This window comes from Pholcus phalangioides, unplaced genomic scaffold (genome assembly GCF_987345545.1).
Source record: "Pholcus phalangioides strain wild (caught in Gottingen) unplaced genomic scaffold, Ppha-v1.0 ptg000008l_1, whole genome shotgun sequence".
Lineage (NCBI taxonomy): Eukaryota > Metazoa > Arthropoda > Arachnida > Araneae > Pholcidae > Pholcus > Pholcus phalangioides.
This window is the reverse complement of record NW_028301601.1, coordinates 39649917-39663972: the sequence shown is the minus strand read 5'-3', so window position 1 is coordinate 39663972 and position 14056 is coordinate 39649917. Positions and strand designations below refer to the sequence as shown.

At 39.5% G+C, this 14056-nt stretch overlaps 1 long non-coding RNA gene across 1 annotated transcript; it reads left to right on the top strand.

Moving 5' to 3' along the window:
- Window positions 1-9845: 9845 nt before the first annotated feature.
- Window positions 9846-12958, top strand: LOC149084292 (uncharacterized). The gene is made up of 3 exons (XR_016193033.1): window positions 9846-10392; window positions 10544-10752; window positions 12121-12958. It is a non-coding gene; the product is annotated as an uncharacterized LOC149084292 (long non-coding RNA).
- The last annotated feature ends 1098 nt before the right edge of the window (window positions 12959-14056 follow it).

Here is a 14056-nt window from a genome sequence, read left to right as displayed (position 1 = left end):
TCCTTCAGTCTGACTCTTATAAATGTCTAGTGAGAGACGTTTCAGTGGCGACGAGGATGGGATCTAACGTCAGTCTGCAGGAGTTGAAAATCATCGTCTCAGCGGAACAGGAACAAGATAGAAGCAAGCTCTAGTGAGTAGGCTTAGTTTCTTCAGGCGATTTCCTCATACGCTGTGGATGGCGGGTTTCGGTTTAATCGGAGAACTCGACCGCGCGAAAGAACCTTTTTCGGAATATGCCGAGCGGTTGTATCAGTATTTTATTGCGAATGAAGTTACGGATGACGTCCGCAGGCGTGCGATATTCCTATCGCTGGTGGATGTGCCGACGTATGGCTTGATAAGAAGTCTGGTGTCCCTAGCCTTACCCACGGAACGAACGCTAGCAGAACTGATAGACGTTCTCAGGAATCATTTCGAACCGACTCCGTCGGAGATCGTAGCTGTAGGAAGCCAGGAGAGTCTGTGCCAACCTTCATAGCCGAACTTCGAACTCTCGCCAGGTTTTGCAGTTATGGGCGTACTTTAGCGGAAATGCTACGAGATCGGCTCGTATGTGGGATAAATGATGAAGCTATTCAGAGAAGGCTGTTGGCGGAAAGAGATCTGTCTTTCGATCGGGCGTCAGAGATCGCGATGTCGATGGGAGTGGCCTCGAAAAACGCCTCTAACCTGCGTGGTGACAACGCGTCTCCAGCGGAAGTGCTGTTTGTAAAGCAGACGCAAGCGAAGCAGCCACGGAATAGGTCACAAGCCAAGGTTATGTTTTCCTGCTATGCTTGTGGTGTGAGTGGACACAAGTCCTCAACTTGCAAGTTTGCCAAGAGTACGTGCCATTCATGCGGGAAGACGGGACACTTAGCCAGAGTATGCAAGTCAGTGAAGAACAGATGAAGTGTCGGAGTCAAAGGCCAAGGACGTTGTGCGAACAGAGTGAATCAAGTCGACCAGCTGGATAACTCGTCTCCGGCGTTCGATGTGTTGACGTTGAACTTACCGCGCAAGTCATGATTGCAGGGCTACCTATGGTAATGCAGGTGGACACGGGAGCACCTTTTTCGGTGATGCCTTATTTGATGTTCAAGAAGCACCGATGTCGATTTCCACCTTTGAAAGAGACTCGTATCAAGCTCAGATCTTTTACAGGACATAGTCTGAAGATAGTTGGCGCGATGGATGTTTCTGTGAAGTACGAATCCAAATGTGAAATGCTTCCGATCCTGGTGGTGGATCAGTGTTCCGTGATCTTGATGGGACGAAACTGGATCCGCGAACTAGGGGTGTTGAGCACTATTTATTCGGCTGGCTCTACAAACACAATCCAGGTTGACGTGAAATCTTCGTCACGGGACTTGCAGGCCGTGTTGGATGAACATCAAGAACTGTTTTCGGGGGGGCCTCGGATAAGCTGAAAAATGTGAAGGTTCGTCTGAAAAGAAAAGACTGTGCTTCACCGAAATTCTTCAAAGCTCGTCCCGTGCCTTACGCTTTTAAGAAGAAGGTAGAAGAAGAAATAAGTAGACTTTTGGATTTAGGCGTTTTGGAACGAGTGTCGTCATCGGAATGGGCGACACCTGTAGTACCAGTCCTAAAGGCGAACGGTAGGATTCGCCTGTGTGGTGACTTCAAGCTCACCGCCAACGTTGCTACAGATCTCGAGAGGTATCCGTTACCCAAAGTCGAGGATTTGTTCGCTCGTCTTTCAGGGGGAGTGACTTTTTCAAAGATCGACTTATCGGATGCGTACTGTCAATTGGAACTGGATGAAGCTTCCAGGGACTTATTGGTAATTAACACTCATAAAGGGTTGTTCAGGTACACGAGACTGCCTTTTGGGGTAGCGTCAGCTCCATCAATTTTTCAGAGAGAAATGGACAAGCTCTTGCAAGGGCATGAAAATGCGTTGTGCTACCTAGACGACTTGCTGATAACAAGCAGCTCGGTTTCGGATCATTTAAGGAATTTGAGCAAAGTGTTGTGTACTTGTACTTTGAAGGAAGCTGGTATCAAGTTACATCCCTCGAGGTGCTCATTCATGCAGACGTCAGTAGAATACCTGGGGCATAGAATCGATGCGGAAGGACTACATCCAGTGCAAACGAAATTGGAAGCCATTGAGAAAGCTCCTGAGCCAAAGAATGCGGATGAACTGAGGTCTTTCATAGGTTTGCTGACGTATTATGCAAAATTCCTTCCAAATATGTCCTCTATTCCAATTCATGTTGGAAATGGACTGAGCAGGAGAGGAAGTCCTTCCAAGAAGCAAAGAGAAGATTGTCTACGTCTTCGTTGTTGGTCCACTTCGATGAAAGTAAGGAAGTTCGTCTCGAGTGTGACGTACGGAGTAGGAGCTGTGTTGTCTCATCCCTCAGCTGTGGGCGATCGTCCTATTGCTTTTGCGTCTAGATCCCTGACGAAAGCGGAAAGGAACTACAGCCAGATCGAAAGAGAAGCCTTGTCGTTGGTCTTCGGGGTTACACGGTATCGGAAATATCTTCTTGAAAGAACATTCACTTTGGTAACCGATCATCAGCCACTAGTAAGCCTGTTTTCTGAGACTAAACCAGTGTCTCCAATGGCTGCTTCTCGCATTCAGCGATGGGCGCTTGTACTATCAGGGTACTCGTACAACATTGTGTATCGGAAAGGATCTTCTCATGCTAATGCTGATGCTTTCAGTAGGCTACCTGTGCCGACAACTGTGACTGATTCTCCAATGCCTGCTGATGTAATATTATTGCTGGAATCTATGGATTATGGCGCGGTGACCAGATTTCATTTCCAGAAGGAGTTAGATGCTGATCCTGTTCTGTTGAAAGTGAAGAGATACATAGCACAAGGCTGGCCCAGGCGTGTAACGGCTGAAATTCGTCCTTTCTGGCTCTGCCGAACTGACTTGTCAGTGGAAAACGGTATTATTATACGTGCGAATAGAATATATGTGCCACCAAAGTACAGGAAGTACGTGCTGTCGGAGCTTCATGGGGGTCACCAAGGTATGGGTGCTCTCAAAGCCTTGGCTAGACAGTCTGTGTGGTGACCGAATATTGATAAGGACATTGAGAACTTGGTACGTTCGTGCATCGATTGTCAAGTCGAAGCTTCCGTTGCTCCATCAAACTTGGCACCATGGCCTTCCACAACGGAGCCTTGGAGCAGAATTCATATCGACCATGCAGGCCCGTTTGGTAATCACATCGTTTTGTTAGTAGTGGGTGCTGCCACTAAGTGGTTGGAAGCAATTCCGGTGTCTTCGACATCGTCAGCTGCTACGGTAGCTGCATTACGATCCCTCTTTGCGAGATTCGGACTGCCCAGAACTATCGTCAGTGATAGCGCAACATCGTTCACTAGTCAGGAGTTCTCAGATTTCCTCCGTAGGAACGGAGTCATCCATGTCTGAGCTGCGCCGTATCACCCACAGTCAAATGGGTTGGCTGAAAGAGCGGTGCGCTCCATGAAGGATGCGTTGAGGAAAATTAAGGGCGGCCCATTCCAGGAAAGGCTTGACAGATTTCTGTTTCACAATCGAAGGACACTTGTCTCCTCAACTGGTCAAGCTCCTGGTACGGCGATTTTCAACAGAGTCATGAGAAGCAGGTTGGACCTGTTGAAACCGGGTCAACATCTGGCGATGGATCCCGATCTCAAACCCAAGTTTGCACCTGAGGATAAGGTATGGTGCAGAAACTACGCAAGTGGCCCAAGGTGGATGCCAGGAACGGTCTCCGCTTCAAAGGGTAGGGTCATGTCGGAAGTGAGTACTCCTTCAGGTCACGTGGTTCGGCATCGGGACCAATTGCGTCAACGGCTTTCGGTGTCACCTCCACGTTCAGCTGGTTCCGAGGTATCCCAGCAGCCCAATAAATCAGAGGGGTCCGATCAGACGAAGAATACCGAGTCCACCAGAAATAAACCGGCGAAGGCAAGTGATCCTCAAGCTGTTGATTCATCACCTCCTCATCTGAGGCGATCACAACGTTGCAGGCGACCACCTGAAAGACTAGGTGTGTAGGGGGTTGCGTAACTGAACTTGTGCAGACTTTTTTTTTTAGAAGGGAAGGCGTTATATATATATGTTATATTTACATGTATGACTTGGCAACAGCGCAGAGCGCGAGCTTCAATAAGCGCGCGCCGTTCGATTGTGGGGATTAGAGTTCTAGCGGCCATGGCGGTCGTTTGTGTTTCTCCGCAGCTATTGCACTAATGTTGGAATAAAGCGTATTTATGCTATTGTGTAATTCTGAATGCTCCTTCAGTCTGACTCTTATAAATGTCTAGTGAGAGACGTTTCAGAAAGCCCCATTTTATATGATTCCAAACCAGGCCTTTCTCGCTTAGAACTGAAATTACGTCCACTTTAGAGTTGCATTTTTACCAGGGTTGACAAGTTTTTGACGGTTTAAACTTTCACATCAAAAACCTCAAATATTGCTTTTCAATATAAAAATTCCCATTGGAAATGCACATGTTAATTGCATGTAATGTTTAAAAAGTGACTGTTATACAAAGAATAAATACTTAATATGATTGTAAAATAATTTTCTACTCTCTACAGCAGCGTTTCCCAACCTTTCGAAGTTCGCGGCACCCTTGGGAATTTCGTCAAAATTTGAGACAGTCTTCCTTGAACAGAGTTTACTACAACAGAGTGAAAATACATCAATAGTTTTGTTCGATTAATCCTTAATGTGAAACTTTTTATTAATGCTTAGAGCAAGGACACTTGGACGAGAAATGTTAAAACTATTGCCTCCATAATCAGAAAAGGCTTGCTCGCATATAATGATATGATGTTGAAAAGGGTGAAAATGCGTTAATTGTTCAAGATTAAGATACTCCTCTCCTTCCAAGCCAAAAAAAACCACCACCGACGCTTCATTCTTGGTGAACCACGGTGTGATTGTTAAAAATGATTCTTAAGGTCACGTGACGATGGACAGGCCGATAAATTTCCCTTTTTGGGGAATTTCGCCATTGGCCAATCAGCACCCAGCTAAAAATTAACTTGTTGACAAGATGGAGAGGAAATGGATTGAAAATTTGATAATTATGCATAATCACTGGTAAATGTAGCAAAATTTATCAAACTTTATTGAAATAATCCGATATTTTATCACTATTATCAACATACATGTGCTGTATAAGTGTATATAGACTCTAACACTGTTTTCAACTCTCCCACACAATCTTCAGATAACTTTTCGATAACTTAAAAAGTCTGAGGAATTCCTTATTTGGAAATAAAAATGCATTGTTAATTTTTTTTTCATTTTTTAAAATATGAATCATAAAAAAACTTCTATTAAAAAAAGAATTTAAGTTATCTCGCATTGAAGAAGTGGGTAGCCTTGGTTCTTAACTATGGAACAAAAACGATTCTTAGGCCCCTTTCACACGGAGCGGATGCGGATGCGGACGCGGGTCCGCATACCCTTTCAAACGAGCACTGAAGATGCGGACGAATCGCCCGCATCTTTAGTTCGAAATTCGTGCATAAAAACTGTTTTTTCGCAATTTTTGTAATTATTTTTTTCCTTCACCCCTGATTCAGTGCCCATAGGCAGCCTAGAGGTATTCTTTGGTGGTTTTTATCATTGAGCCTAAAGATGCCTCCATTCCGATCCTCACAAGCAGTCGATGGGAGAAAATATCTTAAAATATTTTCAAAAAATTTTGAAAAAAAATCTGTCTTTTCGGAAAAATATGAAAGAAAATTCCAAAAACACATCCAATGTTCGAAAAATCCAATCCATAAACATCCAAAACATTCGATGTTCCAAAAAAAAAAAAAAAAAAAATTCAGCAAATATCAAAGAATTTGCAAGTATAAAAAAAGGGAGGGGTGGGAACGTTCAAAATGTCTGTGCTTAGAAATATTCACATCACAATTCTGTCTTAGGCCGGGATTACACTATAAAAGTTTTGTAAAAGCTCTTTGATAAAAGGTGAAAAATTCAACCATTAAGATCACCGGTTGCATTTGCTTGAATGCAATCGATGCGCCTATTGGTTGAATTTTTCAACTTTTATAAAAGATCTTTTACAAAACTTTACAGTATAATCCCGGCCTCAAGTACGGATTACACTATAAAAATTTTATAATAATTCTTTTAAAAAAGCAACTAATAAATTTATCGGTTGCACTTGCAATTTATTAGTTGCTTTTTTCAAGTTTTATAAAATAACTTTCATAAACCTTTTAGAGTGAAATCCCATCCTTAGATTAGTCTCACTTCTAAAATATAAAATTTCATTTTTTCAGTTTATAGACTGAATATCGAGTAAAATAAACTTGTAGGTATCGAGGGAAAAACCAAAACTATTCAAGCGCTAGGGTCTTCAAACGTCTTAATCCGGCCCTGAGTGAACACCGTACGTGGATAACGTTGTTTAATAAAAGTATTTTTTTTAAAGTTTAAAAAAATTAACAGATTAAAAATTTAAAAACATAACAAATATTTAAAATAATATTTCAGATATTTTTAAATAATTTTAAAAATTTAAAAATTTAAATTTTTAAATTAAATTTAAAAGTTATTAAAGTATGCAGTCAATTGAATATTCGTAATGAACAGAACGGGTTATAATTTTGGTCCCGTCAGTGGCCGTTGTTGGCAGGTTTTATTATATAAAATTGTGAAATATGTACAAAAGGCAGTTGAAGTTGCTATATCTCCATCTCAGAAGGAAACGGAGGGATAGACGTATGTAGGTACATTATATTAATGAGCAGGAACCATCATATGGTGTTTTTAAGGGTATTTATGGCAAATAATTAAAAAAATTCCGTGAAAAATCACCTTCAAAAAGTGGCCAAAGATGCGGACGAATTCGCTCCGCATCCGCATCGTCTGAATAGCTCCGAATAAACCTATTGTCAAAACTTCTATGTGCGGATGCGGAGCCCGCACTTAGGTTTTGACACATGCGGACGACGTCCGGACCCGCATGAACATTTCCTAGGTGCGGAGATTTTTCGGCTCGTCTGAACGGCGCAGTATATTCCAATTGTTAAAACTTCTTCCGGACCCGCATCCGCTCCGTGTGAAAGGGCCCTTAGTTAAGAATGTGGTAGCAAAATTCCCTCTTAATTCTTAACTAAAGATCAAATCCATAGTTAAGAAGCGGATTCTTATTAAGAATCAGAAAGTGGTACATCCCCTGGATTTATACGACCTAAGCTATAAAATTTTTAGGTGAGAATAAATGAGCATAATTAGTGTATTAACAGATGCTACACGGGAATTTTTATATGGAATAAAATTTTGTGGGTAGATCAGAAAATTTAAAATATCAAAATAGATATCTTGTGCTCAGTAATTATAATTCAAAAATATAAAAGTGTTCTGTTATTTAACATATCTATCAGGTTAACAAAAACTATTTGACATCAGTAAGTATTTGACTGTTTTAATACTGAGCTAATTTCTGAGATCACAAACCTATCCCTGATCTTCTATCACACATATTTTGAATGAACAGCTCCACTTGCTTAGTAAATTGAACATAGGTAATCAGTAGTATAGATAAAATGAAACATGATGAAAAAGTGTTTTTCATCATGTTAAATACTTATTGTGTTCAAAACATTATCCAAAAGTATTCATTTAAGATTTTGAGGGTTTAAACCAGTTTTTGACACTTATTTCAAAAACCCAACCCTGGTTTTTACATCAAGTAATCTGTGGATGAAAATTTTAATGGCGTTTTATGAAGAATGTTATTTCCGACATTTTACTTGGGTTTGAAACACAATTTCTAAAAATCTATTGACTGTATCATTGCAAAATTTAATATTATATTTTGCCATTTATTGTTAAGTGTCATAAACCAAAATCTAAGGTGTATAGAAATCCAAGTATTTGTATAATTGCAGTGTTTTACATACACGATATGTTGAGATTTCAAAAAGTTCCTATGTACATCAATTGAGTGAAATGATACTTTTGCCAAAATTTGGGATTCGAATCAGTGAAAACTTAGTGTAGTTGAAGTTATGTGGTGCCTAAATAAAATATTATTAACATTTTTTTTAAAGTATAGAGAATAAATTAAGGCTAAACCTAAACGTCATATAAATGAGAAAATATTATAAATTAGTCATATAAACGGGGTTTCACTGTAAATAAGTGATATCCCATTCCCAGGGGCTAAAAAATGTCAGGAATTTAGAAACCCTACTGTCAGCCTCTCAAGCAAGAGGCAGCACGTGAGGCTTTGCACCCGGGCGGCAGTTAAGCTTGAGCTGGTACTACTATTTCTAATATAACATTGATTTTTAGATTGTTTCTGTAGTTTTCATGTCTATAGAATTTTTTTTTTTTTTAAAAGGCACAATTGAATATAGAAAAACTTAGGTTAGCATGTTAATGGCTTTATTGCTACCAAAATGTCGTATTAAATATAGAGATATAAGCTCAATAACTAGAAAAGATGCATTAAGAGTGAAAAAATCACTCTTTCAATTTATTAACTCTCCTTTGGTAAGAGAATCATTGGTTTGCCCAAAGTGACTTTGCCAGTGCTGTACCTTGAAGTAATATTATTTCAGCAGGACACTATAGATATTCATCTTTCCGCTAAACTGACTTTTGCAACAGCTATGGCCAGTGCATCTGCTGGTGAAATTTTCTGACCTGTGACAGACAAAGGTCTTAAGGCGGATACACACTATACTGACGTGGCGTGTTACCACACGTTAATGCGTGTGATATAAAGTTCCACCAATGAGTCTTCTGTAGGTACGTTCACACTGTGCTGACGTGACGTGGTAAAGTATGTGATGATGTAATCTGACGTAACACGCAAAAATCCGTGCACACTACTCTGACGTGGCGTGGGACCACGTAGAAATGCGTGCGATATAAATTCCACCTATGAGCCTTCTGTAGGTACGTTCACACTGTGCTGACGCGACGTGTCAGATGACGAAATCCAACGTAACACGCCTTATTACGTGTCACAAAAAAATCAAATCGTTCAGATTTTCGTCAGTCGTGTGATGGCATGTGAAGACGCCATATTTGTTTTCCTCGTTCTTTTTGCTTCGTTCGTGTTTTGATCAATTTTGTTTTTTGTTCACGTTTTGATTTATTTAAATTTTTTTCGTGTTTTCATTTGTTCAAATTTGTTTTTTGCTCGTGTGTTGATGACGGGAGAGCAACTGATCGAACACGTTCGGTCAAATTCTCTGCTCTATGACGCTACCCACCGAGAATACAGAAATCAAAATGCACTGAGAAAGGCTTGGGACAAGTTCGGAGAAAAACTTCAAGAAAAACTGACAAGAAAAGTTTCAAGTCAGTAAACAGACGTCCCACGAGAGAGGAACGCCTGTGTTAGCCCAACGACGACAGTATCCTCTCAACTCCCAACCTCGATATTTTACGTTGAGGATAGCTGGAACAACGAAACAACTTTACCTTGGGAACCTCCCAAACCTCAGAGACAACGTAAAGTAAAAATTGACAGGTCTAGGCAAACGAACAGTCGCTCGATAGAATTTGAAAAGATGGACGCCTGGCCACAACTGCATTCGAATAAGCAACTGAAGAATGGCACTGCGCTTCCAGCTGAGAAAGTGTTGTCACCTTCCTCTCTTGGATCAAAGAGAACGTGGGCAGAAGTTGCAAAAATGGGGGACAGTGGCCAAAAGTGGTCCAAATATCAAATATTATCGGGCAGGCGGCTTGCATCTGAAAGGACGAAGGAAGTGGACATCTCTTCGCTACACTTGTCAAACCCAGTGGAATCAGATGTACAAGCTGAGGTTGTTTCATCGCATAACGTGAACGAAAAAAGACAATCCAACCCACTGTCCTGGGCTGAACGATCCCAAGTAGTCGCCTGACGTCAAATATGACGTGATAATTTGGTCATTTTCTGTAAATGACGTCAATGAGGAAAAAAAATCACGTCATTTCAAAGTCTTTTAATGACCATGAACAATGAAGGTCATGAAATGACGTGATATTTCATGACCTTCTTTAAATAACTCGTCATTTCATGACGTTCATGAACAATCGAGGTCATGAAATGACGTGTCGGTAAATAGCGTAAATGTATTTAAGTCATAAACATCACGAGTTTCGTGCCCATTGGAAAAACCGTCAACCGTAAAGAATGCGCGCTCTTTTTCTCTGCTGCAGTGAATGTTGATGATAGTCTTTGTTTTACATGGTGTTAAAATTTTTGTCTTATGTATATGTTCTGGATCTTTTTGTAATCCTACAACGTTACTTTTATCAAATTGTTTTCTTTTTTTTTGTTGTTTTTGTTCAGTTTATGCTAGCGATGGCCTTTTATAGTTGCGTGCCTTAAGAAAAGTGAAGATTTTGAGCTTGAGCACGAAGGACCAAGTTGTTTTCAAGAGGTTTTTCCTGAGAGGTGAATTTCCTTTCGAATTTTCATTTCATGAGTCACGACAGACAATTTCTATCAAAGTAAAATGTTATGCATGTTCTGCTTTTTTGTTAGAATTCTGTCTGGGTTTTTTTTTCGAAAATTATTTACGTATTTATCTTCGATTGCTTTTCAGTAGAAAAATGTTTTGCGTTGCAGAGGAGGCAATCGATTCTGGGAATGGTCCAGTTGTTATCGTTAACGGCAATTGGTTAACGCCCCGGAAGACCAGATGTTTTTGGCCATCAAAAACTGTGAAAAATTACAATAAAGCTCTGATTTCTGGCGAGGAGCCGGATGAAAATTGGAAAATAATACAACTAAACAGAATCCTCTATGAAACAGGTAGCCATTTCACTTCATGTAACATTGGGATTTATGACTGAAGATCAAGTTCAATTTTAATGGGGAAAATTTTTTTTTAAACCAAACTTTGAAGCTGGCAAACCTTAGGTTCTTGCTTTAAAAAGGTTTTTAAAATTCTTGTGAAATTTACGTATTTTGTAGTCAAATTTTGAGAGGCAATGTCGGTAAACCTTTATATGGATCTTCCAGCATCAACAGTTATGAATTTGGTCCAGTGAAATAGTGTTGGAGCCTTGTTATACATTTTGTGTTATCAAGGCTGGAAAGATCTCGGGTAACCATGAGGACTAAAAAATTCTTTATGCAGTCAATAAATTGCAAGCTGAGAGGCATTATTTAATTCTTTTTTTGCATTTCGGTCTCTTTAACATGGAATTCCATATTACAATTACAACGTCACAACAGGCAAATTGCTCAACGAGGTGGCTGACTTAAGAACATCATGGATCCCCGAGCCATTTTTTGGAGGCCCTACCTACTACTGCTACACCCCCCTCCGTGGAACCCCCAACGAATCAGTACATGCGGGAATGTGCATGTACGTGTAGTGAAACCTGACGTGAAATTTTTTGTTTCTCTGTAATGCTTGTTATGTGTAGTGCTGCCATCTGCCACCAGTTTTTCTAACTATGAGTGAAGTGTTATGATTGAATGATTTATCGTTGTAGGACTGTTGCTCTCTGTGGCGAGACTTTTTAACGAGGAGATCGGCTCGCATTTGCGCCTTGAAGTTGGGAACCACAGAAAACCAACTTCAGCCGACCACCACTGTGGGGTTCGAACCCAGATCCTCGCATCGCGAGTCCGTCACTATAACCACTCGACCACCACAGCGGCGACCCAAAATATTTTTAATTTGTAGCAACATGTCCGCAAACATGTAAGAGGGTCACTATGTCCTGAAAAAGTCAAAAGAAGCATTATTTTGGACCTTTTTTGATAAAATTGTTCTGGCACCTAGAGTGTTTTTAAAGATTTGTCCAGCCCTGCGTGGTATATATCGCCCCCCCCCCCCCAATGCCCAAATGTGAAATTTTTTTTTTTTTTTTTATCAGCTGGTTGGATACCTTATTTTGCTCTATACAGTTTCCCTGAACTGTAAATGTGTTCCTATTGGAATACATGAAACATTTTAGGAAAATAACTTCCATAGATAAGTTTACCATACATGAGTAGAGCAAACATTCTAACGCCATTTCCCATGTTCTTTTTCTTCCCAAGGACATAGCACATTTGTGCTGGCATGAGGGGGGCAATATATTCGAGTGTAATGTTGAATGTTCTATGATGCTGCATATTTCTTTTATATACTTTACCTTGTCAACAAGTAGGTCTTGTCTCTAATAGATGACCTGCTGAAAGCCAGAAAAAGAGCCAAAGAAGCTGAATATGAAACTGACGTTGCAAGCACAGAGATAGAGGATGATGATTGTCGCAGGCCTCGAAAACGTAAACCAGTAATTCTCAGCAGCAGTGAAAGTGATGATGAGAATGCGAGAAATACAATTGCTCTACCTAAACCGAGGCCAGTTATTGAATATTTGAAGCCTGAGCAAGAGAAATTATTGAATGAAAATAATAGTTTCTTAACAGGTAGGATATACAAGTAGAATAAGCAATTTTTTTCCATGGTTTTTACTGCAGTTTTTTCCACCATAACAAGAAATTTGCCAACTCTGCCCTTCGCCACATTAGTCTGGAGTCTAATGTATTTTTCATGGATCAGGTTCTGATATGAAGATAACATTAGGAGGAGTGTGGAGTTTCCAGTTCTGGGAAATGGGATAAAAAGATAACCGTGTTATATTTGAATTATTATAGGGCTTGAGTAGGCCTCCAAGCTTTGCACTTTTCGTTTGCTTAATCATATTTTATTGTAAGTTTCTCATCTAAATTCTCTAGTAATTAGCTTAAATTGAATTATTTTTTCCATCTGTAGAATTGGAGATAGAAGCAAGTCAGTATCTCAGTACTCCTAAAACCTCATCTACTCCTGTTAGTCCACGAACTAATGATAAGATTTTAAGTATACTCGTGGAAATCCGAGAACAGAATAACCAGCTCCTGCAATGCATGAAACAATTGAACAAAAACATGAAGGTGGAATTGTCACAGATTCCTGTAGATTTGCCCATTTCTCTTCCTCTTACCACGCAAGATGAGATGTTTTTATTGGAAGAGTTTCTGCAAGATGATAACAACTTTTTCAATTTGGTAAGTATATCTTGATAATTAATCATTGCACACTTACTGTGATTTTTATGAAACTGAAATGGGCTTAGAACCAGAATATTCAAATGAAGTTATAAATGCCAGTTTGTCACATGGAGTTATTCCGTTCTAATTACAATTTCAATTAATATGCTTTCCAGTGCCAGTACCTGTCTTCCAGAGTGGGCAAAGGGGTTGTGCGAGCAGTGAATGACTCATTACGGTATTTATTGACTGATCGGTTGGCGTGTGAATACAACTTTAAAGGAAGAAACAGCAAAATTGCATTTGAATCCACATCGCTATGCAATGTTTTGTTACGTAAGTTTTTAATATCATGTATCAGGTTTTTAAGCAAAGGAAATTGGTATTTACAGCAAAAGTTACTCTTCTCGCATATGGATCATTCTCATGAAATTGAAAAAAAAAGGTAACGAAAAATGAATGTCAACCAAAGCTGATACATATTCAGCAAAGATGTTTGTTTAAAATTCATGGTGAAAATGTAGCATTTTGCCAGTTTCAGCATTTGACTTTAAAAATTTTGATTGAGAAGCATAAATATAATCTATTTTCATTGCTCATTTTCAATTTGACCAAGCACTGATACTCAAAACAATTTTTTTTTTTTTTTGTCAAACACATTTTTAGGTGTTTCTTATTTTTTCCCATCAATTTAACGGGGACGACAGATTTTTAATTTGTTTAGTTTTGCTGAAGCAAGAGAGGTGCTCTTAAAGCATTGTCTCCATATAAAACATTATATTTTGATGTTGTATATGCCATAGAATCGGGTTTTCTTAAATTTTTATCCCTTTCAACTTATGGTAAAACCTTTCATTTTGTTACATAATGCCAGGAGAGAGATTTTCATGTTTTGCAACACTAAAAAAAGTGTGTGTTGAAAATGTGTGCTTATATATCAGAAATAATAGAAGACTGAACTAAACTGCGTGGTGAAGTTAAAATAATTTTCAATTAAGCAGACTTAGTAATCTGGCCATCTAGTAATCCAGCATTTTTAGGTGGGTTTCGTTGACCCCATTGAAGAGGAAAACATGTTAATGCATGT